General features: G+C 41.5%; 1 protein-coding gene across 5 annotated transcripts in view; it reads right to left on the bottom strand.

Moving 5' to 3' along the window:
- The window catches only part of DUSP16 (dual specificity phosphatase 16), a 114,323-nt gene extending 88,556 nt beyond the window's left edge, over positions 1 to 25,767 (bottom strand). The window contains exon 1 of one of the 5 annotated variants that reach the window (XM_043533352.1): positions 25,107 to 25,767. The gene's annotated coding sequence lies outside the window, so the exon portion shown is untranslated. The other 4 variants (XM_007056932.4, XM_027819292.3, XM_043533395.1 and 1 more) reach the window with 4 other exon arrangements.
- Between the last annotated feature and the right edge of the window lie 439 nt (positions 25,768 to 26,206).

The raw sequence follows: 26,206 nt of genomic DNA, 5'->3' as shown, positions 1-26,206 counted from the left end.
CTCAGTTTATTGTTGTTTTTTTAAGTAGTCCAAATGAATTATTTGGCAGGGCGGGGGGAAGAGAGTTATGTTCTGTATCCCCTCTTAGAAGAGGAAGCTGCTGATCTGACCTACCTTAAAATCAAAAGGTGTACTGACAGCCTGGGACTTATGACTTAAAGGTGACAATGCCACCCCCTGCCAGGACCTGTCTCCCTCAGAAATGCACTTATTTTAGCTTGCCTTACTTCATTTAGCTCTGCTCTGGGGCTAGTTGCTCCCTTGGTTATATGATTTTAAAAAACAACAACAACTACTAATAAACCAAGCCACACGAGTAACTAAGGAAGATAACTCTGAACCAGTACACCTGGTGTGATCTTGATTCGCCCTAGCAACCTCCATGGTCTGTCATGTGATTTGCCCACTTGTGGTGGTCAGCATTCAGGGCAATGCCCATGATTTCCCACTTGTTAGTACAGCACCAGGCAATAATGGAGTGAAAACTGGCCTCCCCAGCCTCAGTTTCCTGGTGAGCACCGTCAAATATGGGGCACATCACTAATTAACCACTCTTCTCAAAATGCAGCATGGGGATGCACGGGACCGAGTATAGACAGAGAAATAATTTAACAGAATACCCTAATGGTGCAATGAGCTGTGTCAGGGCAGAATCCCAAGTCCTAGAGCTCATTTCAGGATCAGAACCTAGGGAGGGAAATGATCCGTTTCTTTTGCCATTTGGTAGGGTTTACATGGAACCTGAGGTGGGGAAGCCATTTCTCATCTTCAGCCTGAGGGCAAAGGTACTGGCCAGTCACCATAGCCACAATTTTTAAGTGCAGGTCAGTATCGAGCCTTATAGCAGTAAAACACAACATTTCACTTGTCCACACCAGGTTTTTGTTTGCTTGGCAACAGGATTTTGCCTCACCTGCAGGTACAGGAGCCTGAAAATTAGCTGGAATTAGTTTATCAGCTGGACAGTACATTTGAGACATAATAAGGCTTCCAGAGATCCTAAAGGGACCCTAAATTAGCCCTCCAAAGCCTTAGTGAGCTGAATTATTTAGATTGAGAGAAGAAGGAGCATATTCTGCTCTTGGTTACACCAGTGTAAATCCAGAAACTTTACTTGGCTCCATTCACCCTGCATACCGCCAGCTTCTGCTGGAAGAAACTGAAGCACAGGGTTCTCACGGCAGAAAGCATGTTTGGTGCTGGAGTTTACAATTGCATAGGGGAGCTATAACCACAACTCCACCAAAGGGCCTGTGACTGGCAGTGACCAGAAAGTGCGTTGTTTTGGCTGGACATCCAGTGTACCCAGCAGTTGTAGCACATCCCCTGACAGATGGGCTCCTATGGAAGGTTAAAACTACTTTCTACCAAGGTCCAGTGCCCCTACTAGGATAGCCATCCCCACTGGACCAAGAGTGTGTACTTCATGCAATCAGAGATGAATCAAGACCATTTACTTCCACAGTTGCACCAGAGTAACTATGGACTGATTTTGTCCCAATACTTCCGCTTAGAAACAGAAAACTGGACCCGCAAAGATATTTATTTTGAGTAAAAAAAAAACAAAAAAAAAAACCAAACACCCACAAAACCCTGATCTAGAGAAGGAATAAAGTACACTGGATTTTTAGAAACTTGCACGGTCTTTTTAGACATTAGCACATTTAATATTAACTCCGCCCCACAAAATCCTGCTGCTGTCACCTAGAACTTACACTTCCTTCTCCATTACTTTTGCTGTATTTAAGAAAACACACTCACACTCACTCTATCAGGATACATGCAAGCACCACTGTAATATGAAGCTTACTGCATAGAATATATTAAACCTCTTGCAAATTTCTATTTTTGTATGGAATGTCTGCTACCACCACCAACAAGCATATCTGGTCATTATATGAACTCTTTGGGATAGCATATTCTTTAAAATTGTCTCCAGTTTCTAAAAGCTGAAGGGGGGGGGGGGGAAGGAGGAGGGGGGAGATTCCTCCTGATTCCTCCCACCACCACCACCACCACCAAAAAACCTCTATATGCTTTTTAAACATACACACTTCCCTCATATTTCATCTCAGGAATAGACTTGTGAACGCTCCAATTTCAAGTGAGCCAGCAAGGTGAACACCAACCACACAAAGAAATTAATCCTTAACATTTCTCCACCCTCCCCAAAAATACACCCATTTAAAATCCAACTCCTGCTTGTTCAGTTGTCACTTCATAAGTCTGTGTCCACCAAACCATATGCTGCCAGGAACAGAAACACATTCTAAAAGCAAGATCACCAAAAAAAAAAAAAAAAAAACCACAGAGAGAAACTGAAAACATCTTTTCAGTGAGAAACAGCTCAAAATGCCTCCAGCAAGTTTAAAGTGTGCGTATATATTTATGTTATAATGGATATACACCGAATGTTTGAGCAACAATTAGCCATAGCTGAAACAGTAAAATGTAGTAGCGATGCCCCTTTCATCTGGCGGGTGGGGGAAGATGAAGAGAAAGAGAGGGACAAGAGAACACATGTATAATCAATTTGAACTGCAATAACGTACAAAAACATATTACGTTTTTTGTTTGTTTGTTTTTTTTTTTACAGCTTAGTGCCCTTCATCTTAGATGTAGTTTACTAGTGTTGAACACTGAAAACACCACTGCTGGTCAGGTTATGCAATAGACTTGTCACATACACCTTATTCAGCACATGTTGATGTGTGGAGGTGTTTCCTTCTCCCAGAGCTTCTTAAAACATTCAGAAAAAAAGATTCCAGGGAGGGCTTGAAGTAATATAAAACACCAATCAAGCTCGTTTTAAAATCACTATATTTAAAATGGAATCAAGCTAACGTTTCACAGGTAATTTTTTTTTTTAGATTCTACATCAACCTCCATTTTGTTGGCTTGCTTACTTAAAATATTTAGTAAAGTTCAAGGCAGTACTTTCACTCATTTTTAAAGTTTTGGATAGTACTGTAAAAAAAGATGATTTTTTTTAAAAACTTCATTGTTTTAAATAATTAAAAACATTTGAAATCATGAATTCAAATTACTGTTTACTAAATTTGAAAGGGTCAGAAGCACTTATTGTTCCTGGAAGCAAAAACAAACAAAAAAAGTCAACAAATTCCCAAAACAGCCCTAAAAGGTTGTTTTATTTAATACACATTAATGTAAACAAACGACCTAATTTTTTGCTTGTTTTAAAAATCATGTTTTTTTCCTCCTCACACAAAAGGAAGCCCTGCTTTCTCTCTCTGTCCCTCTCCTTTAAAATCTGGGATTTAAGACAGGTGGCTATGTACTTTTTCCAAAGGTGAATTTAAAAACAAAACAAAACAAACCACACACAACCACAAAACAGCTTGCAGTGTTTAAGAGAATCAAAACCCCACAACAGTTAGGATCTGGTACTTTTTTAAAGCCTAAAAAGTGTCTCTCACCGGCAGCTCATCTGTCCCCCCTTTCTTCCCATATGAGGTGGGGAAGGGGACTGCCAGGGCCAGATAAACAAACCTTCCAATAAAAAAAAAAAATGAGGGGGGGGGGAATAAAAGGATTGTGGGGAAGATGAGGAGAGAGCATGGAATAATACCATAGCCCCATCATTATTAGGAGCTTCCACCACCTTCCCTCACCCCAATTCACTGAACTGCTATCTCCCTCTTCTCCTAGGGCCTACACGCTGAAACACACACACACCACCACCAAAAGAACACAAGTCAAGAAAACTACAAAGCAAAACACTGGGGAAGAGGAGCAACCCACCTCGGAGATCTTAAAGATCGCTTGCAAAGAGATCACAGATCGCATCTCCAGCCCACCCTAGAGTGCTGTCCCTATCGCACTGGAGCTAAAGAGGGGGTGACCTTTGTTTGTGCGGGGCTGCCCCTAGGAACCTGGGGAGAAAACTCCCCCAAACCCTTTTGCCAGCCCCCTCCTTCCCCTACTTTCTTTTCAACACTTACTCCCCCCCCCCCGGTTTGTTTCCTGGAGAAGGAAAAAAAAAGTTACCACCAGCTTCTTCGCTGCTGGAGCTGCTGCCAGACCCAACTTTCTCTCCTTCCAGCCGCTGGGAAGCTCCAGGCTGTTCTTCTTCTTTAAAACTTTATTCTGATCTATTTAAAGGGGGGGACGGGGGGGGGGGAAGGAGGAGAGAGAGGAAACGTTTGGATCTTTTCTCCCCCCCCCCCCTCCAGATGGCTTGAGAAAACGAAGGGGGGGAAGAAGAAGAAAAAAAGCTGCGAAGGGAAAAGAAAGTTTAAAAGGCTGAGGTTTCCAAAAGGAACCACACAATTACTAATAAATGGCTAGAACAAACAGACACAAGGAGTGGGGGGGGGGGAAGAGAGAGAGTTTTGCTGGTCAGTAAACTTCAAGCTGCTGGGATGAGGTCATTGGTGTAAAAATAAAGAGATGGCGTCATTTGAAACCAATCCCAGTGAATGAACTCAGCCGGTGGGGTGGGGGGGGGGGAGGCAGAGGAGCAGGATAAGGAGACAGCAGCAGCCACCTCTGGCAAAGCAGCCCCGACTCCTCTCTCTCTCCCTCTCCCTTCCCCCCCCCCCCCCAACTCTGCTGTGTCTCCCCCCCCCCTCAGGACATGCTTGAAGTGAACCTAATGCTGGTGTCACGGCAGTGCTGTCTGGCTTTTTTCTCTCGGCTTGAAAGGGGGCGGGATTCACATTTCTTCCCCTTGGACTCCTGTTTGAATACTTGGTTTCTGAGGCAGCCCCTGGGAGGAGCCTGGAGAGCCGCGATACAATGAGGCAGCTATTCAAATGAGTTGCGGCTGCTCCTCTCCCTCCCTCTTTCCCGCCTCCTTTCCTTGCTATCTCTCCATCCTTCCCTTCTCACGCCTACCCTCTTCCCCAGCCCCTGCCTTCTCCTTTCTTCTCTCCCTTTGCTTCTCCTGTCCGCCTCCTGCTCTCCCTGCCTCCCCTGTCTCCTTCCTCTTCTCTCTCTCTCCTGGGCTTTATCTAGCCCCTTCTCCATCCTCCTCTGTCTCCCTTTCCCGCCCTCTCCCTCACAGGCCCCTTGAAACCAACCCTGCTAAGTGTCAGCTGGGCCATGTCTACACTAGGGAAGTTTATCACCAGCCCCAGCCCCAATTCAAGGGTACCCTGAACACAAGCAGGAGCCCTTGTATTATATGCTCACAACACCCCCGTAAGGTGGGGACTGCTATTAAGCCCATCATAGAGATGAGGAATGGAAATACTAAGGGTATGTCTACACTTAAAACGCTGCTGCAGCTGTGGTAGTGTAACACTGTAGACACTACCTACGCTGACGGGAGGGGTTCTCCTGTTGGCATAGGTAATCCATCTCCCCGAGAGGCAGTAGCTAAGGCAATGGAACAATTCCTCTCTTGACCCTAGTGCTGTCTACACTGGGGGTACGGTTGGTATAGCTACATCTCACCGGGGTGTGAATTTTTCACACCCCAGAGAGATGCAGCTATCCCGATGTCCGTTCTTCGTGTAGATCAGCCCTAAGTCATTTGCCCAAGGTCACACATGAAGTCAGTGGTGGAGCAATGAATTGAGCCCAAACGTTCCCAAATCCTAAACCAGTGCCCTAACCACTGAGCCATGCTCAGGAACCCTAGTCCTGCTCTACACTAGGATATTAGGATGGTATAACTACGTCACTCAGAGGTGTAAAAAATCCACACCCCTGAGCTACACAGTTCAACTGACCTAGCCCCTAGTGTAGACAGCGCTAGATTGACAGGAGAATTCTCCCACTGACCTAGCTACCATCTCGTGGGCAGGTGGATTACCTATGCCAACAAGAGAATCCTTCCCATCAGTGTAGGTAGCGTCTTCACTGAAGCGCTACAGGAGCACACTTGTGCTGCTGCAGCATTTTAATTTGAATTAGTAGACAAGCCCCTAGTGTAGACAAGGTGCTGTAGACATTGGTTCAATGGGACTACTCATGGAGTAAAAGTACAACTCAGCATGAACAAGGATCAAGCCCTAAAAGGGGGAATTAATTACCCCTCCCTTTTCTGTTCATTCTTCACATTTTTTAAACTAATTGTTTTATTGTGACACTGGTCCCAAAACAAATTCAAAATAACCTCACGGTACACTGCACACTGTGCTAGATAAATGATAACTAATCATAATTGTTCTCCCTGGCAATAATCGCTTCAGGTGACTTTTCAGAATGTGTACTTATCAATTTAAAATGATTTTACATCAAATTATAAGTAAAACAAAAAAATAGCCACAAGGCTCCTGGTCCCTCAGCTGACTTCCCAGTAGAGCATCCTTGTGTCTGCAGGGAGCCCTTTTGACATCGTTGCAAGATCAGGGCCAAGATCTTAGAAATACTTTTCTTTAAAGAAAAATTCCTTATTTAAAACAACAACAATAAAACCTTGAGGAAAAGAAATTGAAAGTTAAGCTGGAACATCTAGATATACTTTTTATATCACACAAAGTAATTACACATCACGCCTCTGCTATATCAACAGATGCAAAACCTGCAGATATCACCTGCTCTGATGATCAAAACCCCCACAAGACACCTTTCAAGGTCCAAGGGTCCTACACATGCCTATCACCATGTATAGTGTACCTCATCCAGTGCACTAAATGCCCCAGTAACAACTATGTGGGTGAAACCGGACAATCACTATGCTCTCTAGTGAATTCGTACAGAAAAATAATAAAAGACAAAACCACCATATCACTCATGGGTGGACACTTTTAACAAAACAATCATTCCATATCTGACCTCTCAGTCTTCGTCCTCAAACGAAACCTGTGCAACAGATTCAAAAGATAAGCCTGGGAACTTAAATTCATAACTCTCCGAGACACCAAAAATCATGGTCTTCATAAAGACACTGGATTTACAGCTTATTACAACAATTTGTAACCTACTAACCCTCCCTTGTCCTATGACAGTAGAGATGTTAACTGCTCGTTTCACCTTTGAATGGTCTCTTGCAACATTGATTCAACTAGATAAATTCATGGAGAGTAGGTTGATCAATGGACAAGATAGTCAGGGACTCTACCCCATTCTCTGGTTGTTCCTGAACCTCTGACTGCCGGAAGCTGGGACTGGATGCCAAGGGATGTACCACCAGGTAATTGCCCTGTTCTCTTCATTCTCTCTGAAGCATCTGGCACTGGCCTCTGTTGGAAGACAAGACATTGGGCTAGATGGACGATTGGTCTGACCCAATATGGCCATTCTTATGTTCTTAAAAAAAATCAACAGTAGTGCCTAATTTATCTTCTATTATACTGAAGCACCAGCTTTGTATGGTCCAGGTTGAGCAGCAGGTTCTGTTTAGAGGTAGATACTTCTAAGTACTCTAAAATCTGCATGCTTACTTGGATTGTCTTGAAACTTTCAGTGTCTCTTAGGGGTGCTTAGTAGTGTTAGTGGTCCAGACTTGGGGGGTCATTTGAGCAAGGTGTTCCTGAGATAAAGCCCCTGAAAGAACAGCATTTTACAAAAACTATTGGTTCTTCTAAGTTATAATGCTTTTTTTGCACACATCTGGGCTCCAAATATGTCTGATTGTCCCCCAACTGATTTCAGTTACTTGACATTTATCTCACTAGCACTTGCCACTGCCCCTTTGGGGAAGCAATACTGAAAATGTTATTGACCATAGAATTTAGCTCTTGAGAACAGTACATGCTAAAACTCATGAATCAGAGACGTTGAATGTGCGTGTGCAGGAAGACTACAGCAAGATGCTTTCCAGGCAGCCTGAATGTTGCTACTCTCTGCTTCTGTTAAGGGTTTGGGTTTTTCACTTTGCACTGCAAATTTAGAAGAGGCTCTAACTATTTTCTGAAAGATAATAAATACCACAATGTACAATGAACAATGTAACTGAGTCAGGGGGTTCCTGATACTCAGTCCCCTTAACATGAGATGCTCATAACATTTTAAAATTCTTATACCTTTTTGGGGGCCAAGCTAGGGAACATGGAAGTGCCAGAGCAGCACTGGGTGTCTGAGGGACCAGTGCTGAGAGTGTGAGGGTTGGGAGAGGAGGGGGGGGACATTGGGAGTGGGGGAGTAGCAGGGAATAAGGGGAGAGGGATTTGGGATTGAAGAGAAAGGAAGGGATTAGAGGGAGAGGAACAAATTGGAAAGAGTGGTGAGGGAGAGGAGTTGGGGGAACTCAGGCCAGGGGGAAGGGATGGGGATGAGAGGAAGTGGGAGCGATAGCATGGGGGTGGTAGCAGGGGTAGTGAAGGGGATTAGTGACACCACCACCCTATGGTCCCTCCAATCTTACCAGGGGTGTGGAGTGGTGAGGAGAATGGAGTTGGGGAGGTGGGAGGGTTAGGAGCTGGAGTGTGTAGCCAGGCTTAAAGCACTCGGGATGTGGGAGTGGGACGTGCAGCAGCAGTTTGTGCGTGAGGGGCTCAGAGCAATGGACGTGTTGGAGGGACTGTTGGAGGAGCTGGAGCAGTGACAGGGGTTTCTGAGCTGTTGGGGGCAAATAAGGGTTGGAGCAGTGCAGGGGAGGGAGTGTTGGAAGAGTGCAGGGAAGAGTGGGGTGGAGAGGAAGTGGTCAGAGCCGTGCTGAGATGTTGGAGGGGTTTCAGATCTGTCCCCCCAGGTCTAACGTATCCAACCATCAACCAATGACAGCTGCTCCTTTTTCATATGGTGGCTGGTCCCAAGTGCCATAGGAGCTGAACACCTGACTCTGTAATGTATTTATCCTCACAACACCCCTGTAAGGTGGAGAAGTGCCATCATCCCCATACGTCACACAGGAAGTCTGTTGCAGATCAGGGAATTTAACCCAGGTTTTCCAAGCCCCAGGTCCTACCTACCGGGTCATCCTTCTTCTCATGCCCCTGTGATGTCTGCCCCCACCCACTTCAAAAACTGTGCCCACTGACTCCATGCTACTCCCTACAGAATTCCTGCAGCCTCTCCTCCGCTCCTCAGTCTGTGTATGCCACGTTGGCACCTGCCTGTCAGTGGGGAGGACAGCTCGGGAGGGAGAACCAGGCTTTGCCTGACAGGCAGAGACATGGGAGACAAGAAGATAATGCAGGGGTGGTGAAGGGAATAACATGCAGCCAGTTCATTCTGTGGCCAGGGTAATCATTGCCAGGGAGCCAGAGGCCGGGGAGGGGGAGAGCTGGGCTGTGGTAAATGGGGATGCTGAGAGAGCATTTTTTAGAAAACAAGGAAATTAAATGCCCCGTTGCTCAGTGGTGCCTGGTGCCCTTCCAGAATGTGAAGAGTGATTAAACTTAAACCTCTGAAAACCAGGAAATACAAAGTTAAGTTACACACCACCCCCACAAGACAACCTTAAGTCTGCCCTCTTTGAGCAATGCCCCAATACACCTGTAACACACATGCTAGTACTCTACTCTCACAGATGTTACATAACACTTTGGGAAGAGATCACATGAGCCCTATAGAACACAGTCTAACACCTTCTCTTTGCAAAGGCAAAACTTTGGTTTAGGTCAGGCATAGCAAACAGGAGCTACCTATACCTGGCCTATACTCAGATGCTGAGCCTACTCCTCACATACCACCCCAGACTTGATAAATGTTACCATGCCCTCACCCTTGCCTAAAGGATTCTTGCTGAGACACTGCCTTCACTTACCCATCACTGAAGCCTGAAGACCACTGTCCTGTGTGCCATTGGACTGCCACCAATCTCCATGGCAAGAAGATCACCTCGGCAGCTCTACAAAACTCAGTGGTGAAACAAGGAATATTCAATCCTTCGAAATGCACATACACCGCTTGCAATGTCACAGTAACAGCTCTATCAAGCTGCTTCAACTAATCCCTCCACCCTTCCTTACAGCTACACCTAACACAGTGAAGGGAGTTGGAACGCATGTAGATAAATGCTGGAATTCAAATCCATGGAGCACCACACAAACAATGGCACATTCTCTTAGAATTTCCTCCTATCTACTTATCGTGACACTCTCCTTACTGACCCAGGGGTTATTGCCAGCTCCAAGGAGAGGAATTAAGGTGGTGTGTAGCTTAACTTTGTGTTTCCTGGTTTTCAGAGGTTTAAGTCTAGCCACTTCCCACACTCTGGAAGGGCACGAGGCACCACTGGGCAACCGTAACCCTATGTTAACGGTGTTTTGGGGGCATTTAAAATAACATTCATCTAAAACACTCTAACAACTTATATGTGACAGCATCTATAGCACAGTAAGAGACAGTCTGTGCCCTGAAGAACTTAAAGTCTAAATTCCTTCACCCTGCAAACCATTAGGCATTTGCATACTTTATTTGCATGAGTAGTCCCATTGAAGTCGATAGGATTACTAATGTTAATAAAATTAATCATTTAAACAGGTGCTTGAAGGATCAGGGCCAATCTGGGACAAGAAACAACATGTAGGTGTGACAAACAACTGCAGGTGGGAGGGAGGATGAGGCTAAAGAAAATAAAATCACGTGATTCTATACGTTAACTATGGGGATTCCTAATGGTTCCCTATTATCTTAGATTTTTAAATAAATACATAAAATAAAATCATCTGTTCTGACTGATGAACAGTCAAATCACCATCAAACATCATGGTTTCTTGTAGGTATAACTGCACAACTGCATCTGGAGAAGGCATTTGAAGGTGGAGAGTATAGCAAACATTATTTACAAAGAATAGCATAATAAAGAATTGTTCTTAAGAATCGGCATATACAAGTACTTTATGGAAATAAATCTACTGTCACCTGATAAATATATTAACACTCCTGAGAGACATAGTTAAGCTGACCTAAGCCCTGGTGGAAACACCACTAGATCAATACAAGAATTCTTCCATTAACCTAGCTACAACTTCTTGAGGAGGTGGATTTACTACAGTGACGGAAAGCTTCCTTCTGTTGCTGTAGGAAGTGTCTACACTACAGCACTATAGCCCCGTAACAAGAGCGCTGCAGCTGTGCAACTGCGGTGCTTGTAGTGTAGACATAACCTCAGATCTATTAAAAAAGCGAGTTACTGTTCATGGTTAATGTGGGAAAGAAAGGCATGAATTCCTCTGAACAGTAACTTGCTTTCATTTGTATGCTTTCATTTGTATAAACAATAAAGGAGAGAACACCCAAAAATCAGTATTATGACCTCAGCAGCAAAAACACAGTAAGAAAAGGTCACTGTTCTCTCTGAAGAGCACCTCATTGTGTGAATGCACCAGCAAGAACATTTTCAATTTGGTGCCAGACCAATTGCTAATAACAGACAGTAGAGCATGTCAGGAAAGACAGGTGAAAATATCAGGTTACATGGAAAAAAAGCTTGTGAAGATTTTGGAGCCTGGAATTTTTTTTCTCAGGGTGCAAGGCTAACTCATGCCTATTTTAGAAACATTCAAGAGTTCAAAAATCTAAGGTGGAGGTGGGGTGAAGGACTGATCATTTATTTTTACTCTCTCTTCTTGATTGCCATTCAGATGTGCAGGAACTATTTTACTCCTCTGTATTAGAAACAGATACTCTTATCTAGTGGCTAGAAAGCTGGGTTGGAAATCTCACAAGAATGGACTTTATCAAGGGATTTTCAGTACTCCCTGCTTCCAGTTAGGCTATATATATATATATCAAGAGAAGTCTTCCTGGTTGTATAGTGATACTTGTATTTTCATCTCTGGCTAGAACCAAAAAGTGCAGAGGTGTTAAAAAGTGAAAAACAGTGGGGTACAAAAGTAGATCTTTATTTAAAAACAAACAAACAAAAAAAACCACCCTTATAAAGGGTTGACTTGAGTTTTGGGTGTAAAGAGAAGAGAAAGAATGTCCCAAATGTCCCTAAGGTTAAAGTACAGGACTGGAAGTTAGGAGCTCTATCTTCTATTTCTGGATCTTCCATAGACTTCCAGTTACTTTACTGGGGTTGCACATGCTTACCTCAGATCTGAATTTGTCCCATTGACTCTCTAGTCATTGAAAATTCATTTCAGCCCACTGACCATATGGGGATGAGTTCCAGATAAAAATATGTTGACTAATATCCCTGTGATTATCAACTGGGGATGGGGAATTTCCAAGATGGGAAATTCCAGCTGGAGGATAAGGACTTTTTAAGGTGTTTCCTGGGAACCGCTGACATTAAAAAAAATTAGACTCAGTCAGCAGATGCACCAAAGAATACCCTTATAAGGATAAATCCTGTTTGTGTACAAATCAGTTGGAATAGTAAAGTAAATGTAATTTATTTGGTAAAATAATATAAATGTAAATGTAAATTAAATGTAATTTGGCAAAGTATAAATGGAAAAATAATTCTCTAATGGAAATGTTTGGGATGGTCTCATCTAATTATTAGTTTCAAGTAAGTGCATGTTGAATCACTTCTTATTTTTACAGAAGGAGCTATGTCAAACGATGTCATATTTTCAAGTTCAAAAAACCATTCATTGTTATAACTGAGTTTGGCATCCTAAATAAAGTTTTATCTAATGGTTTCAGCAGGGGACTGGGAATCTGGATTCCTGTGTCTATTCCTGCGTTTGACACTGACTCACTCAGTGACCTTTGACAAGTCCTTTACTCACTCTATGCCTCAGTTTCCCCACCTGAAAATGGGAATAATATTTACCTACCAAATGTTACAGCACGGTTACAGGAGATATATACAGAATCTCCAGACAAAAAACAATGTTAAGATGGAGTTAAGGTTGAGGGTATGTACCAGTAACTTAACAGTAAAAAAATATTGCAGGGATGGTGTTGTTATCCCCAAACCAAGCATTATAAACTCAGAAAATGCAGAGTTAAATCTATACATAAATGAAATTCAAACTAGTTAAGGTAATAAAGGCCCAGCTAGACAACCTTAACTCTGTAGTGAAGTGAGTTATGCAATAATCATACAATGATGAATAAACCATTTTAGTATTAGTAGTTCCAGATTAGAGTAAACTGATTTTTAAAGACACATTAGATTTTTTTCCATATTTTTTCCTTTGTGGCATCTCTACCATGTAGTGTAGTTCCTGGGTTTTGTTGGCCCAATATAGCTTCTTGTGTTTTATAATTGGGCCTGATAGTGGTAGTAAATTATATTTATATCCCCTTTAAGGGCTCTCTTTGAGTGGTGTAAAGTGGGCTTAGTCTAATATATAGACATCATTAGCATATCTAAAGAGTTTCTGGGCCTAATTTTCATTTAGACTGAGGCCCCTTTATACCACTCTGGCAGTATAAAGGGGCTTTAAAATGGTTATAAAATTCTTATATATTTACATTCACTTTAAGGCCCCTTTACACTGCTGGCATGGTGTAAAAGGGCCTTAGTGAAAATTAGAAAATGGCCCCTTTCTTTAGTGTTTTACAATGAGAGTTCAGTCTATTGGTGTGCTTTATAAGCTAAATACATTTAAACATGAAGCAACAAAATAGTATATTTATGTAAAATGAAGATGATTTTTGTAAGACACGTAGCCTGTTCTAAATGTTTTAAAGAGGCATTATCCAGCAATTTTAGGCCCCAATCCTGCAAACACTTACATATGGGTTTAACTTTAAGTATTTATTTCTAGTGGCTGCCGTATAACTACTCATGTACTTAAAGTGAAGCACATACACGTTTGTGGGAACAGAGCCTATTGACTTCAAATTTGGGTTTCAAAAGAAAACAAAAGAGGATTTTACAAAACATCATATAAATAGGAATGCTTGCATATATATTTTTAAATTGCCAATGAAAACATTTAAAAAAAAATATTCCTGACATGTTTTGAACACCAAGGCAATGGCACTTTCCTAGTGCAGGAAGTGAAAGAGACTAGAAATAAAATCAACTGACAACTCCCGTTTCATTATCCAAGCTGATCGAGGTGCAAAATTGTAAACTACCAGCCTTACCTGGTGAATTCTTTTTATTTTAATAATTTAACATTAAATTAGCAACACAAGCATGGTTTTTTTGTTTTTTGATTGTTGGTTTTTTTTTAATTTCATTTTTAAAATCCTGACTCTCTTTAAACAGGTTGGGTCACATGCTATGCCAGTTTACATCAGCTGGCCCATTGGAACTGATTCTCCACGGCCTTGTAGCTAGCATAGTCGTTTACACTTGTATTGAGTCCAAAGTGGGTGTAAAATGCTGATAGAATACAGAATTCTGACTTGGAAGCGTTTTATGCCCAGTTTGGTGTAAGGGCTAGATTTTCCACTGTGCCTGAGCAAAGCATAAGCGGCACAAAGTGAACTAGGCAGACCAGAGAATCTGGCTCTAAATCTCTACACAAGGGGCAGGGCAACGGAGAATCAGGCGAGTGCTTTCAGCTTGTCTGTCTGCAAATAGCTACTGTGCACTACAAACAAATGCACATAATAACCCAGTTTATTTTGGATGATTGATTTGTGGGCACATTACTCATGCACTCAATGCATGACATTTCCAATTACATCTTCATTTCATTTGTGAGTTAAAAGATATAAATACTTCGGAATTTGCCACCAGTTGGGTTGCCACCTGTCCGCTTTAAATATTACAGGGGGAAAAAAGGGTGAAATGTGTCCCCCTTAAGAATGCTGAAAGCTATCTGAGAGACTCTGAATGACATTTCTGAGAGGGTCAGGGGAGAATTTTCCATAGCAGGACTGCTAGAGATTTAGCAATGGGACCTTCCCTGTCTAAAATAGGCAGGATTTTCTAGGAAGTTTATAGAGAAAAAAAGGGAATGGTTCCAATGAAAATGGGAAAGTTTGCAACTCTACGTGGTTTGCTCTTATTTCGGTTGGATGAAGATACAGTATATCTTCACCTGGCAGATACTGTATGAACGATAAACATTTCAAGCTGAAAAGTCAGCAGTCAACTGTGCAACTGGGTAGATTCATCACTTCCTTGGTTAATGTTTATACACTGGACATTGTAGCAATGAGGTGGTCAGTTAATAAATAGCTCATTTGAGTAAAGAACTGAAAAAGAGAAAACAACTACTTGTATTTCTTACTGCAAAATACCCATCTGACTGGTGGCAATCCTCTTAAGTTGGCCATTTGAAGTATTTGAAGTGACAACTGAGTGACACTCTACGTGTGTGGTGTGCTCCTTCCTCAAGCCCAGCTTTCCCCACACTGGTGAAAAGATCCAAGGAGAAAACTCAGTGAGTTCCATCCATGGAGCATCCCCCAATTTCTGCCATCAGAGTGTGGGTCTCAGAGGATTCTCTGGGTAAAGGAACCATCAGTGCATAGGCCCTGTGCCTCTGCACTGTCTCATGGAACCTTTTAGCTTTCTTCCAGCTCCCTATTTCCTTGTGGGCAGTAATTCTGGTACCTTCATATGGGGTGTGTGTGTGGTGGGGGGGGGAGGGGGGGAAGGAGAGGAGGTATGGGAATACACCATACAGAGGGGGATCCATTCAGGAGTTACTAAAGCTTCTCCATATGCAGTTCCTGGTGCTGGACCCGCCATGGGATCCAGAGGAAATGCTATAGAGAGCCTCTTCTGCAGGCAGATACACAGTGTGCAATTCGACCATGAGTTACCTGGCACATGGTGGGCAGTGTGGGTGTAATGGGCTCTGCATATTTTTGTTCTTAAACTTGGACACCTTTAGGAGCTCATAATAAGATCATCTGATGACTTTTCTGTGCCCCTTCCCACCAATAAAATGTGCCTTTCTTAAATTCTCCTGAAGTAGATGGTAAGACAGCACCAATCAAAAACCAGGCAGCTTTATTCTAATTTACATTAGTTTTTGGCAAAGGCTACTGTCCTGCTTTTGACTAAATCTTTGGCTGAAATTTCAGTTAGGGGTATTTTAACTTTGAAAAGTCAAAAGTGATTCCACGGTTGACTCTCTGGTTTAAATATGGTCCTTTTAGATAAGAAAAGAAGAAAAAAATCAAATGGTTTATTTCACTGTTGCTTACAGTTTTTTTTTTTATTTATTTTGCGTTTATACCTTTAACTCCCCAAAACTGAAAATACACCTCTAGCAAATTAGTTATGCTTTCAAGCTTCAGACAGTCTGGAGGCTAAAATCAATTTAAAAAAGAAAGAGAGAAGAAAATAAAGTTAACAGATACTTATTCACATTAGTACTTCATTTTCCTTGTATCTTACCTTTTTCATCTGACAATTTGGAAGCTAGAATTGACTGGTGATTTTAAATGTCAGATGCTCCTTGCAGTGAAATCAATACATTTTCTGGAGATGGTTGTAATACTGTGTTGATCCTGCATCATTGACCATATAAGTAATCCTTGTTCGCATTAGTAGTCCCATTGGTGTCAATGGACTACTCATGTCAGCAGGGCTTAATCCCATGGATGAGGACTCATCTACAATTACAGTCATGTCAGGCGACACAGTTACAGTGGGTTTGACTTCGCAAGGAAATCCTATCAAGCTTAAACATGATTGCAAGGAGTCTAGTTCACACTGACATGATGCCCATTAAGATGGACTAATCAGTGTAGACAAAGACAAGTTACGTTAAGCATAGTCTCACATTACTCCACTCCTCACAAATAGTACAGAACCATGGTAAGATTTCCTAGTGAAGGCATGCCTAATATGGCATGACCTGATTACAACACAGCTCCATCCTGTAGTATGGAGGGAGCCTTAACTCTGTTTCCAAACTATGTAGAAATCTTGGACGTGTCCTTCGATAGGATTGCAATATTAGACTCAGGCTTTGTAAATATTCTGAGTGTAAACACAGCCCATGTTACATAAACCATGTTTGGGAAAACTGTGTTCAAAAATAGTTTTAAACATGGTTACAATACAACCACAAGCACTAGTACTGAATGGGCCAGTTACAGACCACAGACTTTCTCTGGCACTAATAGGTATGCATATGTAGGCATATTTGTCAGCGTAGGCCAAAGGAGTGAAAGCATGTTGCAAAATATCTCTAGAACAAAAAACAGCACTGAGATGGAGCAGATTTTTAAACCTCTTGAGAATGAACAATATGCTTTCTACAAAACAAGTCACACAGAGAGATCCGTGTACACAATTTAAAAAGTGACTAATACTTCTGCTGTGAGTTCACCTCAAGTATGTCATGAATTTCACATGACCCACCCACTTTTTTCTATACCTCTGCAATTACCATATCAGCCGCAATAATTCTCTGTTGTTTGAGTGCCAGATACACATATCAACATGGCCAGGACATTCCTGAATGTGGCATATTGTACTGCTCTGCTTTGTTTGTAGTTTCAGCAATGAGATAATTTTTTGTTCCCTTAACTACCTCATTGAGCTTCAGACCACCCTTCTACCAACCTTTCCATCAATGATTTGGTTTGTTCTTTGCTTTATCTCATAATCTTTGAGTAATTTCAATTTTTAACAAAATCCACATTAGTAATATGTCTTTCTCTAACAGCTCCAAAGATGCTGGGCCTCATTCACCACTGACTTTTACTCAGAATGATTGTGGTTTACACCAACTTTACACTTGCATAAGTAAAATTGCAAAGCAGTGGAGAGTCTGACCCTTGCTTTTTTGCTTCTGGTAGCTAGTTACTGAGTGTGAACCAGCTAATTCCTGCTGCAGAATGTAGAGATTTTAATTTACAAGTAATTTCTCTGCTTAACAATCTACAACTTGCAACAGCTCTGTTTATGTTGTCAAATTATCTGAGTGGACAAGAAGGCCAGCTAGTCTCAGCCCAGAAAAATCACCAAAAATGAGACCAACGTCATTTATTATTAGGATCCCTTAGTTTACATCATGGGGATTAAAAAAAACAACCTACCAACCAAAACAAAAAACAAAAAAACCCCCCAAACAAACAACAAAAAGCCTTTACAACGTACAAGATCTTTAAGCATACAAAGTGTAAGGCTACTGTCTAAAATTTCTCCCCACGAGTCATCAATAAATCCTGCCCACGAACGGACTCTGTAGATTTGGATAGTCAGTTAAACCCACTGTAGAATTTCTGCATTTTAGGTGCTCACGTGCACTTGTTCTCCTTTGACTTTCCTGAAAATTCTCACAGTGCCTAATAGCGCTACTATCTTCTGGAAAAAGAAAAGGAGTACTTGTGGCACCTTAGAGACTAACCAATTTATTTGAGCATAAGCTTTCATGAGCTACAGCTCACTTCATCGGATGCATTCAGTGGAAAATACAGTGAGAAGATTTATATACACACAGAACATGAAAAAATGGGTGTTATCATACACACTGCAAGTAGAGTGATCACTTAAGATGAGCTATTACCAGCAGGAGAGCCGGGGGCGGGGGAAAGAAAACCTTTTGTAGTGATAATCAAGGTGGGCCATTTCCAGCAGTTAACAAGAACGTCCAAGGAACAGTGGGGGCGGGGGGAGGGGGGGGGAAACATGGGGAAATAGTTTTACATTGTGTAATGACTCATCCACTCCCAGTCTCTATTCAAGCCTAAGTTAATTGTATCCAGTTTGCAAATTAATTCCAATTCAGCAGTCTCTCGTTGGAGTCTGTTTTTGAAGTCTTTTTGTTGTAATATTGCGACTTTTAGGTCAGAATTGGAACGATGTCTGTGCTACTGAGAGAAGATGTTGCTTCTTATGGATTCACTTTGAAAAATGATGTCAGCTTTGGAAGATTTTGGAAAATTTCACTAGTTTTTTGTTTCTTTTCTTCCACCAGTTTACGTTTCTGTGCTCCACTCAGTTGGTTTTGTTTCATCCTGCCCCTTATCTCAGTTATCTGAACTTAAAAAAAAAAAATTACACAACATACACTATTTTTATGTATATATATAATATAAATATAAGAAAGAAAAAAATGAACCAAGTATGTATAACTCAGAAGAATATATCAATAATAAAACATACATTTATTGCAATACATGACAGGATCTGATTGCCTTGCATTATTTCAATCTACGTTAGTAGAACGCCCCCCTGGTTTAGGTGGGGATAAGTTGGCTGGGATGATTTAATTGGGGATTGGTCCTGCTTTGAGCAGGGGGTTGGACTAGATGACCTCCTGAGGTCCCTTCCAACCCTGATATTCTATGATTCTATGATTCTATGATCAGAGAGATTGAAGTGTTCTCCGACTGGTTTATGAACGTTATAATTCTTGACATCTGATTTGTGTCCATTTATTCTTTTACGAAGAGACTATCCAGTTTGACCAATGTACATGGCAGAGGGGCATTGCTGGCACATGATGGCATATATCACATTGGTAGATGTGCAGGTGAACGAGCCTCTGATAGTGTGGCTGATGTGATTAGGACCTATGATGGTGTCCCCTGAATAGATATGTGGACACAGTTGGCAACGGGCTTTGTTGCAAGGATAGGTTCCTGGGTTAGTGGTTCTGTGGTAGGTCTCGTGCTACTATCTTCTGCTACTATCTTCTGGAGGTCAATGATCGTGATGGTTTGTGGTCCTACCATGTTATTGAGCCACTCATTCATCCCCTTGGGGATTGCTCCAAGTGCTCCAGCAATCACTGGGATTGTCTTTGTTTGAGTTTTCTGTAATTGTTGCACTGCATGGCAGAGTTCTTTATCCTTTGCCATCTTCTTTTCTTGTTTCTTTCCGGTTTTTCTGTCTGTTGGTATGGCAATATCAATTAACGTGGTCTTGTTTGTCTTCATTTCTACAACAATTATGCCTGGCCTGTTTGCCTGCACTATCTGGTATGTGACAATTGCCAGATGCCATAAAATCTTAGCCTCTTCATTCTCTAGAGCACTTTCAATTCAGTGGTCATAATACCGCATGGTGCATTTAAATCCATACTTGCCCTAGATGCTCCAAAGCAGACGCTTGGCTACCTCATTGTTAGTTCATATATTCTCTCCTAGCCACGCTCCTGCGGGTGCTCAATGCATGCTTCACGATCTCTTCTCCTTCAGAACATGTTCTGGATTTCGGGGAGCAGTTCTGTTGGTCAATTTTGTTTTGAACATAATTAAGCCTTAAGGACTGCTTTTGTGAACTGATAATGAGTCTCTCTCTCTCTCTTTTGAGATATCCATCTGCCAGCCATGAGTTTGTTAATCTTCGATCACCAGTGGGTTTGATCTCTCGACACCACTGTCTGTGTATTGATTTCTGTGTAAATCTTTTGAGTTTTTCTTCAGAGATTCGCTTTCTCCTTTCTTTTATGCTTCTTTGGGATGCATACTCAGCAGGGCTGGATTACCCAATAGGCAGACTAAACATGTGTTTAGGGCACCAGCAAAGCAGGGGGCACCAAAAAAAATGAGATTTTTTTTTTGGAAAAAAATTGATATTTGATATTTCAAAAAAAGCATCAAAGTAGCCATCATGGGAAAAATCAGAACTTTGTTAGACTTCCTTACACACTCTTCCCCCATTTTTCTGTTCTCTTTTTATTACTTATCCCCACCTAAACCAGGGGGGCGTTCTACTAACGTAGATTGAAATAATGTGAGGCAATCAGATCCTGTCATGTATTGCAATAAATCTACGTTTTATTATTGATATATTCTTCTGAGTTATACATACTTGGTTCATTTTTTTCTTTCTTATATTTATATTATATATATACATAAAAATAGTGTATGTTGTGTAATTTTTTTTTTTTTAAGTTCAGATAACTGAGATAAGGGGCAGGATGAAACAAAACCAACTGAGTGGAGCACAGAAACGTAAACTGGTGGAAGAAAAGAAACAAAAAACTAGTGAAATTTTCCAAAATCTTCCAAAGCTGACATCATTTTTCAAAGTGAATCCATAAAAAGCAACACCTTCTCTCAGTAGCACAGACATCGTTCCAGAACCTGTAGTGTTTCAGAGACTGACCCTTCTTCTATTGGTGAAACAAACACCATTCCAGAACATGTGGATGTGTCAGAGACTGTAACTGATCATCCTACTCCTGGTGGTAAAACAGACATTGTTCTAGAAGGTGTGGATGTGTCAAAGACTGAATCTGCTCATGCTGTAAATAATAGGAGAAAAGATCCTGGTATGTGGGTTGATTTCAGTACTGATGATGTAGCTTACTGGATAGATCGCAGACCAAATGACTGTCAACACCACACTGGGCCATTTGAGAAATCACGTTGGACTTTTACCAATGGCAAACAAACAAGATATTGTCCACAAAAAATATTTTTTGGCATGAAAGCGAATGGTGAGAAATACACTCGAGAATGGCTACTGTATTCACCATCAACAGGGTCTGTGTACTGTTTTGTTTGCAAACTTTTGCATATAAACCTTCAACATCCTGGTTTGCTGCAGATGGATTTAGTGACTGGCGGAATACTGTTTTAATTGAACAACATGAAAATAGCACTACTCACAGAGATTCAGTGTTGACATATTTAAATTGAAGACAGGGCTTTGGATTGACACAAAAATGGGAAGAACAAATCAAAGGGGAGCGTGAATACTGGCAACATGTCTTGCAGCATGTTATAGCTGTTATTCAAACATTAGCTGAACGTGGTCTGCATTTCCGGGGATCAAATGACACATTTGGATCATTGCAGAATGGAAATTTCTTGGGATTGTTGTAGCTTGTGGCTCAGTTTGACCCATTTTTAGCAGGCCATATCTCAAAATATGGGAATGCTGGCAAAGGTAACCCATCATACTTATCCAAGACAATATGTGATGAACTCATTGGTCTAATGAGTGACAAAGTTCATTCAGCTATTGTGGATGAAATAAGTACTGCTGGGTACTTCAGTTTATCTGTTGACTCTACACCTGATCTTTCACATATTGATCAATTGAGTATTGTACTAAGATATGTGTCTCCCACAGATGGAAAACCAGTTGAACGATTTATAACATTCCTCAATTGGAAAAGCCACACTGGTGAAGAAATGGCAAACCAAGTACTGCATTATCTGTGCCAAGTTTGCAAAACAGATTTCTCAAAGTGCAGAGGTCAGTCTTACGACAACGCTGCCAGCATGTCAGGGCGTTATCAAGGAATGCAGAAGAAGCTTTTAGAACACAACAAATATGCCATATTCATACCATGTGCTGCACACTCTCTCAGTCTTGTTGGCCGCAGTGCTGTTGATTGTTGTCCGGTGGCAGTAAGTTTTTTCTCAACAGTCCCGTCACTTTATACATTTTTCTCTGCCTCAACACACCGATGGGCAGTTCTTAAAACATATTTGGGCAATGATCGTGTGTTGAAATCTCTTTCTAATACTCGCTGGGAGGCACATGCAGTGGCAACAAGTGCAATTCTGGAGTCCTACTCAAAGATTGTGGATGCATTAGAAAGTATAGCTGAAGACCAATCACAAAAGAGAGAAACTATATCAGAAGCAGAAAACATTGCAAACAAGATGCAAGAATTAGAGTTTGTTTTCTTTTGACTGTGTGGAATGCAATTTTATAACACTTTTACCACACAAGTTAAGCTCTCCAAGAAAAAGAATTGGATTTGAAAACACGTGCAGGCCTCTGTCAATCATTAGCAGACCACTTACACACTTTGAGGAATGATTTCGGAAGATTTGAAGACATATCAAAAGATATCTTGCCTGATACTAACTACAAAGAAGCCCAGTCCCGCAAGTGAATCAGGAAAAAACAAACAAATGATAGCAGTGCAACAGAAACATCACTGAATCCTAGAGACAAATTTTGCGTATCTACTTACAAAGCTATAATTGATAACTTGAAGCTCATATGAAGAGGGAGGTGAAGTGTACAAAGAAGCATCAAGTAGATTTTCTTTTCTAAACGATATGGACTTATCTGACGAACAATATTCACAAGGTTTCCAAAAGCTAGTTGACTCATACCCTGCTGACTTGAACATGAATCTCTGTAGAGAAGTATGGCAGTTCAACTGTTATATGCACGCAAAGTTTAATGAAACAGGAAAAATGAAATTCAGTCACATTGATCTTCATGACACAACATTGAAAGATGGAATACCATGTGTATTTCCAAATGTAGAGATCGCACTATGTATTTTTCTAACATTGATGATTACTAACTGCTCCGCAGAAGGCTCTTTTTCTCAGCTGAAAAGAATAAAAAACCCTCAGAGAACAACAATGTGTCAGGACAGACTTGATTCACTTTCCCTATTGTGTATGGAAGCAGACATGCTTCGTCGAGTCAGCTTCGATGAACTTATCCAGAATTTTGCAATCAGAAAATCTAGAAAGAAGCTATTTTAATTTCAGCACACATGTAAGTTTTGTGTCATTTCGAAAAATAAAATGTTATTTTACAGTATAGTATTGTTTTTATTTTGAATTACATATGGGGGGGGCACCATAATCTTTTCAGTGCTTAGGGCCTCTAAAGGTCTTAATCTGGCCCTGATGCTCAGCCATCACTTGTTATTGCAATCAGATGATCTTTTACTCTGGCTATATCCTCATATATTTTGATGTTATATTCTTCATTGTGAATTGCTTCCTTCATAGATAGCAGACCGTTTCCCCCATGACATCATCAGATGTACAACCTGTCCGCCTGTTAATTGCTATTCATTATTCTATGTATCTCCAGGAGTTTTCTTGTTTGGATGTCAAATTTTTCTTCCTCTCTTGATTCTACTTGATCACTTCAGCCGTGTAATGTACTACTGGTATTGCCCACGTATTAATGACTTGGGTAAAATTCTTTGAGTTAAGTTTTGTCCTTAGAGTACTTCTTATTCATCTGTAATATTTTTTCCTCACTTCTTCTTTGAATTCCTTATGTTGAAATACTGGCAGTTTCCTGATTCCAAAGTATTTCCAGGGCCATGCTAAGAGACATTTTGGATAGTACCTTCGTTAACTTGTATGCCATCGGACTGTAGCAGCTGGCTCCTTTTTACAGATGCCGACATATAGTTATCCAAGCCCACCCATAGCTTTGTATCTTCACCAAACTTTTCAATGTTATCATATTATAAATCTCTGTATTTCCTTTTGTGGCCATCCATGTAGTTTCAGATCATCTATATATAACAAATGGCTACCTGCTTGCTGCTCTTTGCTGTTATGACAACCACAGTTTATCTCAAGGAACATCCATGTCAGCAGCGGCATCGCTACCATGAACAGCATTGGTGTTATGAAATCCCCTTGAAACATTCCTCTTCTAATCTGGACCTCAACAACGAGAGTCCTTTCCAGGTAGAGTCCAATGTTCCAGTTAGTCATAGATTGCTGCATTAAGGAAACTGTCTTTGGATGAACCTTGTGCATTTGCAGTGTCTCAATGATCCACAAGTGTGGGAAGCTGTCATATGCTTTTTGGTAGTCTGTCCACGCCATCTCTGAATATTTCTTTTGTTTTGCATCTTCTGTGATCCTCCTGTTCAACTTGAGGTGATTTTTTTCCTGTTTCATGTTTACTGTGAAACATTTTTGCTCAGGAGGCACTATTCCATTGTGAGCTAGCACTATCTAGTTCTTCTTTCCCAGAATTGCTGTGAGAAGTTTCCACATAGTTGGTAACCATGTGATCTGTCTATAATTCATAGGATCATTCTGGCCTTCTTTCTTTTTTTGTATGAGGACCACTGTCCCTGTCACCATCCGTCTTGGACATCTGTTCTTCAAACATTTATTAAGTTATTCACGTAAACAATTGTAGGAAGTTAGGCATTTCAGCCAGAATCCCCGCACCCTATTTGGTTTGTGTGCTTTCCAGTTGTGCCCTTGTGGGCAAGATGGAGTCTGCTCTATGGGGCATCTCCGGACAAGAAAAGGTACACTCAGGAATGTAGCAGGGAAAATCCCCTCGACCAACCCTGTTCCAACCCTGTTCCAGCTCCCCCCAGAATAAACATACATACCTCCCCAGAATACTACAGATAATATAGGAAAGAGACATATGTATTTACAGACAGATGAATGGAGAAAAACAACAGGGGGGAAGAGATAGGGGGAGTGGTAGAACCGGGTTACATCCAACACAAGGACCCACAGGCTCAGTGGTTCCACAATATGAAAGGATAGACACTGAGCGCTGCATCTAGACTCAGAGTTCAGGAGGCAGAGTTCCAATCCGGCAGTGAGTCTTGGGTGCTACTGGTCATCTTTGGTACTAGTAAACTTTCCCCAGCAAACCCCTCCGGTGCCCTCTTTTGCTGCATTCTGCAAACCTACACAGAGCGACAACCTCCCACTGAGCTAGCTACAGCCTCTCTCCTTATTCCCAATGCAGAGTCACAAGCCCCAGTACTCACAGCCCCACAGTTCTGTGTGGTGGTGACATTGGGTCCAGCTCCGGTTTGTCCTTCTCAGGTGATTCTTTCCTGGCACAGTGCTCCTCCTGGCTCCCGTACTAGGGTGTCCCCTGGGGGTCGCTCTGTCCCTCCCAGGCTTCTGGCTGGTTCTCAGGGGCTTCACTACGTAAGGGCCTGCTTGCTGTAGGACATCTTGTCTGAAGCTATAGACACACACATGCCCCGTCACTGTCTCTGTCTCTTGACTTCCCTTTTCCAGGAACAACCGGCACTTCCTCTGCCTCAGGATGAGGTTTTAAAGGGGCTGTGCTCTCTAAACCCCAAGAGGTTACACAATTTTTCATCCTTCGAGGTGCATCATCTATTTCTTTCTTTGATATTCCTATATATTCCCTTACTGTCTGGTTTTTACATTTTTCTCTCATATTGTTAGTCCAGTCCACTGTCTGTTTACGTTGTACATCCTCAGACCAGATTTCCTTCCAGTAGCACTGGAACTCTTCCACATTATTTATTGGCTCTCTAATTTTTCTTATTCTGCCTTTACTGTTGATCTGATCAAAGAATCTCTTCGGATCTCTCACAAAGAGTTTGTTCTCTTGATACTGACAGCTTTCTGCTGAATATCTTTCAGTCCTCTGAATCTGTCTGATCAGTTTCTGTTTACATTTTTGCTTTTCAACTCTCACATCCCATTCATTCAGTGGATATTTTATCTCCAGGGTTGTTTGCTTCTGTTCTCTCTTCAAATGATTTTTCTCAAATTCATCCAATAGGCTAATATCGCGATATAAAAACCTAACCTTCTGGTTTAACCTTTGTTCCATGGATATTCTTTGAATACAGGGAATTTTCTGATGCGTCACTTCTTCAGCTGTCTTGACGTTAAGCTGATGAGCTGTAACTGCAGGGGTGTTGGAACAATTTTTGTAGGGGGGTGCCAAAAGCCATTGAACAAACCTATAAACCCTGTATATGATAGAAACCACTTCAAGCCAGGGCGTGGTGCCACCCCCTGAGCACATGTAGTTACAGCACCCCTGTGTAACTGTTGCTGTAGCATAAATTATGTAATTCATCTGGCTAATATTCATTAAGCT

The sequence above is a fragment of the Chelonia mydas genome, chromosome 1 (genome assembly GCF_015237465.2).
Source record: "Chelonia mydas isolate rCheMyd1 chromosome 1, rCheMyd1.pri.v2, whole genome shotgun sequence".
In the NCBI taxonomy this organism is placed as follows: Eukaryota; Metazoa; Chordata; order Testudines; family Cheloniidae; genus Chelonia; species Chelonia mydas.
Note: the sequence above shows the minus strand (reverse complement) of the source record. Positions and strands in the feature narration are given on the sequence as shown.